Here is a 10,746-nt window from a genome sequence, read left to right on the forward strand (position 1 = left end):
TGGCTCCCAGTGCACTTTCGAGTTCATTTTAAAATTATTTTATTTGTTTTTAAATCATTGAATGGCCTCGCCCCGCCTTACCTCTCTGAGCTGCTCCACCTATATGCTCCTACCAGGTGCCTCAGGTCAGCGGATCAGCTGCTCCTTGAGGTACCAAGGTCTAAGCGGAAGCTCAGAGGGGATAGAGCCTTTTCTGTTGCTGCCCCGGCACTCTGGAACACCTTGCCGCTGCAGATCAGACAGGCCCCTTCACTGTCCATCTTTAAATCCTCCCTAAAAACTCACTTTTATTCACTGGCTTTCGACACTGGCTGAGACATTGTTCCTGTTTTAGTGCTTTTAATGTCTTTTAATTTTTACTGTTTTTATAATCCTGTCGTCTTAATGGTTTTAGTAGTTTGTAATAACTTTTTGTTGACTTCCCATGTACAGCACTTTGTGGTAACTGATGTTGTCTAAAAGCGCTTTATAAATAAAGTTATTATTATTATTATTATTAACAAACTCATTTATTCTATCCAGCAGAACTCTTTCTAAAACTTTTGACAATATGCTGGCTAAAGCTATGGGCCTGTAATTATTTAGGCTGCCTACTTTACCAGCTTTGTCCTTAATGACCGGCACTAACAGAACAGACAACATTGAGTCTGGTAACAAGCCATGAATCATAAAGCCAGTAAAACAAATAGCAAGGAGAGGAGCTATCCTCATACTCGCATACTTAAGATGTTCAGCAGAAATATGATCCAAGCCACTTGCTTTGTTGTTGGACAGCTTGTTCATGGCATGATACACCTCATGTGACATAATTGCCATCGAGTCATTACTCTCGATATTGTCCACCCTATACAAGTCACCTTGGACACAGTTGAATAAAGTGCTATAATGTTGTCGCCATAACTCCGTGATATTAGCTGTTCCGGAGATTCCATCTACTGTACATGGTAGAGATGTTTTGCAACTGCTAAGAGCTCTCACTTCTTTCCAATTGTTACTTAGCAGCTTCTTAGCCATGGAATCAGCCCTCATAGCTTGCTCATTTTTACAGATGAAGCGAACAGCATACTTATACCTTGCATTAGTGAGCTTCTAGTGCTCAAACACAGGCCCCTGTCTGGGTCTACCTGCCATAGCCCATGATTTGGTGGCTTCACGGGCTTCAGTATGATACTCAGCTACATACTTATTCCAGCCAGGCCTGATGTTATGTGTCTTATTTTTATGCTTGCAGTAGAGCTTACTGCCTACATATAAGGCGCTTACTATATCATTATACATGGAGCAGATATCTCTCCTATGCTTCATATCTTTACAATTAATATTGCTACATATTATTGCATCTTTAGGTAGATGAATATTGCTTAAGGATTTATCTGTATGGGCATAATAGGCTAGGATGTCTTCCTTTGTAAGCGTTGACCAGTCCAGTTTTTCTGTATTAAAGCTATTTCTATCTGTGGATACCACAGGTATGTGTTCAACATTTATTGTCATAGCAACAGGTATATGATCAGCCATTGCTGCCCCATACAGAATGCTCATACACCCCAATGAGGCATGTGCATCAGCTGTACTAATACAGTGGTCCAGCCATGGTCCACTGACCATGGTTGAGAATTAAGGGACAGAAGTTTAGGGGTAACATGAGGGGGAACATCTTTACTGAGAGAGTGGTAGCTGTGTGGAATGAGCTTCCAGTGGAAGTGGTGGAGGCAGGTTCCATTTTATCATTTAAAAATAAATTGGATAGGCATATGGACGGGAAAGGAATGGAGGGTTATGGTCTGAGTGCAGGTAGATGGGACTAGGGGAGAATAAGTGTTCAGCACGGACTAGAAGGGCCGAGATGGCCTGTTTCCATGCTGTAATTGTTATATGGTTATATGGTTATATGATGTGGTGTGCCAGGCCTCACTAATATAAGTATAACTATCTGTAGGTAAAAGCACTTTGCTTGACAATATTAAATTATTATCTTGACAGAACTGAGCCATATGATTGGCAAATAATGAGTTCCTATCTGAGATATCTGCATTCATATCCCCAATGACATATACACTACAATAATTATTGTTTTGAATGAAAGAATAGATGAAAGCAAGTCTATTTAAATATTCATCCTCATTCTGATGGCATTCATAGGGTGTATATACATTCAGGATAACAAATTCCTTGTCGTTGTGAGTAAAGTGTACGGCAATGCACCAGTCAACATCAAGCCGAATCACATTTACTGATGAGTCAAGCTTCTTGTTCCATAGAATAGCCACACCCCCTGGTATCCTACCTGTGACTATTCCCATGCCAAGGTCAGTTGTACACTCCCCAGCCCCATGAAAGTTGTCATTGAGAGAATTGAGTTTGCCCAAGTCTTGCTTCGCTAAGAATGCACACATAGTATTGTCATCTACACACGTATGGTGACAGATACAATGAACATGTTGCTTGTGGCAGCATTGCAGCCTCAGACAAACGCAAAAAACATAAACAACAGCTGCATCAAATTCGTATTTTGTGCGGTTTAGTTTAGTTTAGAGATACATCGCAATATTGTTCGGCCGGCAGAGTTCGTGCCCAACACGTGCAAGTCCGTGCAATCCCCGTACACTAGCACTTACACTTCGCACTAGACAATTTACAGCCAAAGCCAAGTAATCTACAAACCTGTACGTCTTTGGGGTGTGGGGGGGAAACTGGAGCACCCGGAGAAAACCCATGCCATCAAAGTAAAGTAAAGTATCCTTTATTGTCATTCACACCTTTCGGTCTGAACAACATTTCGTCCCTTGCAGTCATACATGTAATAAAAATGACAAAAACACACAATCAACACAAATTTAACATCCACCACAGTGAGTTCACCAGGTACCTCCTCACTGTGATGGAGGCAAAAATCTTAAAGTCTCTTCCCTCCTTGTTCTCTCTCTGCTCCGAGGCGACCTGTGAGCTCCCAACGCTGTCAGGTCGCCGCTGCCGCTGCCCCCGGAACGCCACAGCTCCGATGTTGCCACTGGAACGCTGCCCCAGCACCGAGGGACGTAAAGCGGTGGTCCGACCAGTCAGAGGCCATGCTGCAAGATGCACTGAGTGATGTCGACTGGAATATGTTCGAAGCAAGCTCCAGTGACGTCAGTGAGTTTGCGGAAGCAGTCACGGACTTCATCGCAACAATAACCGACAACATCGTCCCCACGGTAAGGGTAAGCACCTTTCCGAACCAAAAACCCTGGGTAGACAGGTCCGCTCGTGTGGCCTTGAATGCTCGCTCCGCTGCCTACAACTCGGGCCTGGCATCAGGAAACATGGACGTCTACAAGGTAGAGTCCTACCGACTGCGAAGGGCGGTGAAGGACGCAAAGAGGAGGTACAGGGACAAGATGGAGTCACAGATGGAGCAGCAGGACACCAGACGCCTGTGGCAGGGGCTACGGACTGTAACCAACTACCGGAGCACCCCTCCCTCATCCGCAAGTGCCGGCACCTCCCTAGCTGATGACCTGAACTCCTTTTACGCTTGTTTCGAGATGGGCAACACCACCCCAGGTCTGCCAACTATCGACAATACCGCCAGCGGGCTGGCTACCGAAGCTGAAGGGAGGAATATGCACACATTCTCGCTGTCCGAGCACGATGTGAGGAGGGCTCTGACACGGGTGAACACGAGGAAAGCTGCAGGCCCCGATGGCATCTCGGGGCGAGTACTCAAGTCCTGTGCTACGCAGCTAGCTCCAGTGCTCACTACATTATTCAACCTCTCCCTGGACAAGTCCGTGGTCCCTGCCTGCTTCAAAAAATCCATCATTGTACCGGTACCAAAAAATGCCTCCGCAGCCTGTCTGAATGACTACCGTCCGGTGGCCCTTACCTCGGTAGTCATGAAATGCTTTGAGAGGCTGGTGAAGAAACACATCTGCGCCTTCCTCCCTCGGGACATGGACCCGTTGCAGTTCGCATACCGTCCGAACAGATCCACGGACGATGCGGTCTCCCAGGTTTTGCACACCGCTCTCTCTCACCTTGACAGCCAGAAGGGGGGCTACGTGAGGATGCTGTTCATAGACTACAGTTCAGCCTTCAACACGATAGTCCCCACCAGACTGGCCGGGAAGCTACTGGAATTGGGGCTCAACACCTCCCTGTGTGCCTGGGTCCTGGACTTTCTCACCGCCAGGCCCCAGGTAGTCAAGATGGGAGGGAATACATCAAAGTCCCTCACACTGAGCACAGGATCGCCCCAGGGTTGCGTCATCAGCCCTCTATTGTACTCCCTGTACACACATGACTGTGTGGCTAGGTTCAGCTCAAACTCAATAATTAAGTTTGCTGATGACACTGTGGTGGTGGGCCTGATCTCAGACAACGACGAGAAGGCCTACCGGGAGGAGATGGCTGATCTAGCACTCTGGTGCCAGGATAACAGCCTCCTTTTGAACATCAAAAAAACAAATGAGCTGATCATGGACTTTAGGAGGGCACATCATCCGAGGATGTACACTCCATTGAGGATAAATGGGGATCCTGTGGATAGGGTGAGCTGTTTTAAATATCTGGGAGTCCACATCTCCGAGGATATGACATGGACATCACACGTCTCAGCAGTCGCGAGTAAGGCAAGGCAGCGCATTTACCACCTCAGGTGGTTCAGAGTGTCTCCGAGGATCCTCCAGTGCTTCTACGCAGCGGCGGTGGAAAGCATTTTGTCCGGGAATATTACCATCTGGTTTGGGAATTGCTCTGCCCAGGACAAGAAGGCTCTGCAGAGAGTAGTGCGTTCGGCCGAACGCACTATGGGAACTTCACTCGCCCCCACTGCAGGAACTATACATCAGGACGTGCAACTCCAGAGCCAACAATATCATGGGAGACCCCTTCCACCCCTGCAATGGACTGTTCCAGCTGCTACGGTCAGGCAAACGCCTCCGTTGCCATGCTGTGAGAACGGAGAGGTTGAGAAGGAGTTTCTTCCCAGAGGCCATTCGGACTGTAAACACCTATCTCACCAGGAACTAACTTTACTGAACCTTTTCCTTCCAATATTTATTATGTAAAAGAATATGTGTGTGTTTATGATTGTGTTTATAGTTTGTTTGGTTGTTTGTTTGTTTGTCTTTTTGCACAAAGTGCGCAAGCATTGGCCACTTTTCATTTCACTGCACATCTTGTATGTGTATGTGACGAATAAACTTGACTTGACTTGACTTGAGGCCGACAGCTCCGCCATTAGGCCTCGGCGCAGACGGAGACGGACACGGGGGATACGACAAGAGAAGTCGCATCCCCCCCCCCCCCCCCCCCTCGAAGGAAGGGACCAAAAACACGTTTCTCCCCCCCACCCATACACAACATAATAAAATAAAACCAAAAATTAACTAAAACAGGAGAAACGGGGAGGACATACAAACCCCGTACAGACAACACCCGTGGTCGGGATCGAACCAGGGTCTCTGGCACGGTAATGCCACTGTCCCGCTTAGGAAACCTGAACGGAATCCTCTGGAGACTTTGCGCCCCATCCAACGTCTCCGTGCGGTTCCCGGAGGTTTTTGTCAGTCTCCATACCTGCTTCCACTACCTGCAACCACTGGCAACCACCTGCAACCTCCGGGAACCGCACGGAAACCTTGGGTGGGACGCAAAGTCGATGAGGTTTCCATTCAGGTTTCCTAAGTGGGACAGGGGCTGCCCCATTACAGGAAGGATGTGTGGGTTTTGCAGAGGAGTCCCTCCTTTACCTTCCCCTTTACCTTTTTGCTTTACCTCCCCTCTCGACTCCATCCAGGGACCCAAGCAGTCTTTCCAGATGAGGTTCACCTGCACCTCTTCCAACCTCATTTATTGCATCCGCTGCTCTAGGTGTCAACGGTTCTACGTTGGTGAGACCAAGCACAGGCTTGGCGATCGCTTCGCCCAACACCTCCGCTCGGTTCACATTAACCAACCTGATCCCCCGGTGGCTCAGCACTTCAACTCCTCCTCCCATTCCGAATCCGACCTTTCTGTCCTGGGCCTCCTCCTGTGGCCAGTGAGTCCCACCGCAAATTGGAGGAGCAGCTCCTCATATTTCACTTGGGCAGTTTACACCCTAGTGATATGAACATTGACTTCTCCAATGTCAGGTAGTTGCTGCTTTCTCCCTCCTCCCCATCCCCTCCCCAGCTCTCCCACAACCTACTGTCTCCGCCTCTTCCTTTCTTCTCCCCCCCCCCCCCCCCCCCCCCCCCCCCCCATCCTCACATCAGTCTGAAGAAGGGTCTCGGCCCAAAGCGTCTCTGATTCCTGTGCTCCATAGATGCTGCGTCACCCACTGAGTTTCTCCAGTATTTCTGTCTACCTTGGGTTGTGTCTAGATGAGGGAGTATTGGGGATAAGGAGAGGTTGGACAGACTTGGATAGTTTTCTATGGAATATCAGAGGCTGAGAGCAGCGTATAAAATGTATGAGACATAGATAGGATAGACAGTCAGAGTCTTTTACCCAGGGCGGTAATGTAACATATAATATATAATAACATAATGTAACCGGTAATGTAAGGAACATGGGTACATCAGTGTGCCCAGCGCGGCTTGGAATGACCGCGGGACTCTGCGAGCGCACGGGGGGCTCTAACACCAAGACCCGGTGTGCGACCTTGCATCACCCGGCGTGGCTTTAATGGCCGCGGGACAATCGCCTCGGCCAGCCAGGGGCTATGCTGACTCTGACATGGGGGGGGGGGGGGAGAGTGCAGTGGAGAGATATCTGTGTATTTGGCCTTCCATTGTGCGATGTGAGGACTGGTGTTTATGTAAATTATGTTGGTGTCTTGGGTCTATGTGTATGGTTAATGTCAGAGGCTGCAGAGATGACGGCATTTCGTGTTGGGCCCTCAAGGGGTCCATAATGACAATTAAATGTATCTTGTATCTTGTAAAGGAGGTTTACATGGCAATAAGGTGGAGGCACAGAGACTGCGATGCTGGAATGTCAAAGACAAAGAACAGCCCTGGAGGATCTCAGTGGATCAGGCAGCCTCTGTGGTGGGAAGTGACCAATCCGCAATTTGGGTCAGAATTCCTCACCTAGACTGGACGTGGAGGAGAATAGGTAGGATAAAGAGGTGTGCGTGTGCGTGTGCGTGTGCGTGTGCGTGCACGTGTGGTGTGTGTGTGTGTGTGTGTGTGTGTGTGTGTGTGTGTGTGTGTGTGTGTTGCGTGTGCGTTGTGCTTGTGCGTGTGTGGGAGGGATGGGGCACGAGCTGCCAAGTGGCAGCAAGAGATCCAGACGGCCACAGCAGACAGCGTGCAAGTGCTCGGCATAGTGGTCACCTCGTCTGTGTTTGGTCTCAACAATGTAGAGGCCACACAGGGGGCCGGTTGCAATGGAGAAGTGGAGGAGGTGCAGGTGGATCTGCAAGGGGTGTTTAGGTCACTGGATGGATGTGACAGAGGGGGTGTCAGGACAGGTGTTGGGGAAAGTCTACGTGGAGGGAAGGGAAAGATTCGTAGGGAGCGATGAGTGAACCAAGGGGTCACGGAGAGTGGTGGGGAGAAGATGTGACTGGTGGTGGCACCGCAGAAGGGGTGCGATAGCAGTGTTTCATACACATTCAGATCGACACACGAACAAGCAGGGAACTGAGGGTTGTGGATCACGTGCAGGTTAGAATGGTATCATGGTTGCCACAGACATCGTGGGCCGAAGGGCCTTTCCCTGTGCTTACTATTCCTTGCTCTATGATGGGCTAATGCTTGAGGGAATGGCCAAATGACCAGATGTGTTTCATATATTGTACATTATCCGGTGTCAAGTCCCATGAAATGCAGTCAGGACAGATGTTGATCAGAATTAGGGGATGTGTCAAGGTGCTGGCATGATCACCGTGTAGTGGTGTAACAGTATAAATTAGTCATTCAGCAGCCAGGGGCGGCTTTAAGCCGATTGGACAGATTGCTCCCAATTGGGCCCCGCGAGTAAGAGGGCCTCGCGCCAGAGTAATCTACTCTCGGCTCGGGTGGGGGGGGGGGGGGGGGAGAGAGGGCCGGAGGGAGAGTAGAGGGGTGGAGGGGGAATGGAGAGAAGGGGGAGGTGGGTCGTTCCCTCACGGTCCCGGGGCAGAGCTCCCACCCCTCCAGTCGCCGTGCTTCACGACACAGCCCCGGCTCCATCCCTCACTCTCCCTGGGGAGACGCGGTGAACAATACAGGGAGGGCCAGACCGGGGGGTTGGAGCTACGTTTACAAACCTCGGCCCCAACTCACACCCGTCCACCCGGACCCCGACATCCGTTCCCGCTGCCGGCCCTCTCCCTTTCTTACTTGTAGGCTTACATGTATGCAATTTTATATTAAAATCTAGCTTAGATCTGTTTGGTCCATTAACTCGCTGGCACTTTTTAAGTACACATTTTGATTACTTTCCATTCTACCACAGAGATATAAAGTCTATAATAGACTTTATTTATATTTCTATAAATTGGCTGGGATCCTGGGGCTCACCAAAATGATTTCCAATTGGGCCCCGCACCTCCTAATGCCGGCCCTGCCAGCCCCAAATGATCCACTTCCCCCTTGACACCCAGAATTAGCCTCCGCTGACAGATTAAATACGTAGGAAGGAACTGCAGATGCTGGTTTAAACAGAAAATAGACACAAAGTGCTGGAGTAACTCAGCGGGACAGGCAGCATGTCTGGAGAGAAGGAACAGTTGACGTTTCGGGTCGAGACCCTTCTTATCACCCATTCCTTCTCTCCAGAGATGCTGAGTTACTCCAGCTTTTTGTGTCTCGGCAGATTGTCTATGAGGAGAGTCGAGGACTTGAGGTCACAGCCTCGAAATTAAAGGATGTTCTTTTAGGAAGGAGATGAGAAGAAATGTCTTTAGTCAGACGGCTCGATTGTAATCATGTACAGTCTTTACTCTGACTGGTTAACATGCAATTCTGAATAGTAGGGTAGACTCAATGGGCCGAATGGCCTACATTTACCCCTATGGCTACTGAAATGAGGAAGGAGTTAGTAACACACCATGTTTTGCAGACTGGCTGTGAGTCACCATCAGTTCTGGCCTGTGTGTGGTTTACTCAGTGAAGAAAGCGAATGGCATGTTGGCCTTTATAACAAGAGGAATCGAATATAGGAGCAAACAGGTCCTTCTGCAGTTGTACAGGGCCCTAGTGAGACCACACCTGGAGTATTGTGTGCAGTTTTGGTCCCCTAATTTGAGGAAGGACATTCTTGCTATTGAGGGAGTGCAGCGTAGGTTTACAAGGTTAATTCCCGGGATGACGGGACTGTCATGTGCTGAGAGAATGGAGCGGCTGGGCTTGTACACTCTGGAGTTTAGAAGGATGAGTGGGTATCTCATTGGGACATATAAGATTGTTAAGGGATTGCACACGCTAGAGGCAAGAAACATGTTCCCGATGTTGGGGGAGTCCAGAACCAGAGGCCACAGTTTAAGAATAGGTACTCCGCCATGGCTGATCTATCTCTCCCTCTCAACCTGCCTTCTCCCCCTGGGACCCCTTGACACCTACACACTTGTCACACCTGACACAAGACGGTCATAGATGGGATCATACAGCGTGGAGCCAGGCCCTTCGGGAGGGGGATAGTATGTTTTAAAACACATCACTAAACTGAGATATCCAGGGGACAAAGTTTCATCTGAAAGAAGCTCAGAGAGAAGGCAGGAGAATGGGATTAGGAGGGAGAGATAGATCTGCCATGGTTGAATGACGGAGTAGGTTTGATGGGCCGAACGGACGTTTTTTCTCTACATCGGTTTGTTTTCGACACTAACGACCAGGCAACGCGGTTGCTTTACAACCGTACATTTATTGAGCAGGAAGTTCTTCACACAGGTTACAACCTGGCAAAGACGTCAAGCTGCCTGCCCTTATTTGCAAGGCCTTTATATGTTAATGCCCCGTGTAGCACCTCCACATTCCCCCGATCAAAGAACCGACACGTACGAAGAATACCCAGAAACCAAGTATGTACATATAAGGGGGATGATAGAGGAACCACACATAAACTCAGACCAGTACATCCCTTAGTCTTCCTGGCAAGGGGGGGGGGTTGTGTATTCCTCATCTTGTCAGACTTGGGCCTGTGATCCTTTATTCATGACTACGCAGTAACCTGCAAGACATTGTGTATTCCCTCCTAACAGCCTGTTCCAGCAAGGCTGGTCAGCAGCCATCTTATGGTCCTTTTGTTTTCAGTCTACCTGGCCAACCATTTTGTCTTACAGAACAATCTTATAGCATTGATTCAGAATTTCTATTTCATTAGGGGCAGGTATTTTTGTGCTAGGGTTGAATGCCTCCAGCCCTTTCAATGTGGCTGCAGGAAGCATGGCAGGACACCAGCCCTCTCCCCAGTTCAGTATCGCATGTGTTGATAGGACCTGCGGGTAGATTTCGTCAATGTCCTGCAACGGGTGTGTGTCTTTAGTTTTCGGTTTTTCATTTCAGACTGTACAGTTTTTTTTCCCATTTAGTAAACCGCACAACGGGGGCCAGAACTGATGGTGGACACACAGCCAGTCTGCAAAACAGTTTGTTCTAACTCCTTCCTCGTTTTCAGTAGCCTAGGGGTGAATGTAGGCCATCTGCCCACTTTTTTGTGAGTCTACCCTTTATTCGAATAGCGTGTTAACCAGTCAGAGTAAAAGACTGTACTGATTACAATCGAGCCGTCTGACTACAGACTTCCTTCTCATCTCCTGTCCTAAAAGAACTACTTTATATTCGGGCTGTACCT

This window comes from Leucoraja erinacea, chromosome 35, assembly GCF_028641065.1.
Source record: "Leucoraja erinacea ecotype New England chromosome 35, Leri_hhj_1, whole genome shotgun sequence".
Taxonomy (NCBI): domain Eukaryota; kingdom Metazoa; phylum Chordata; class Chondrichthyes; order Rajiformes; family Rajidae; genus Leucoraja; species Leucoraja erinaceus.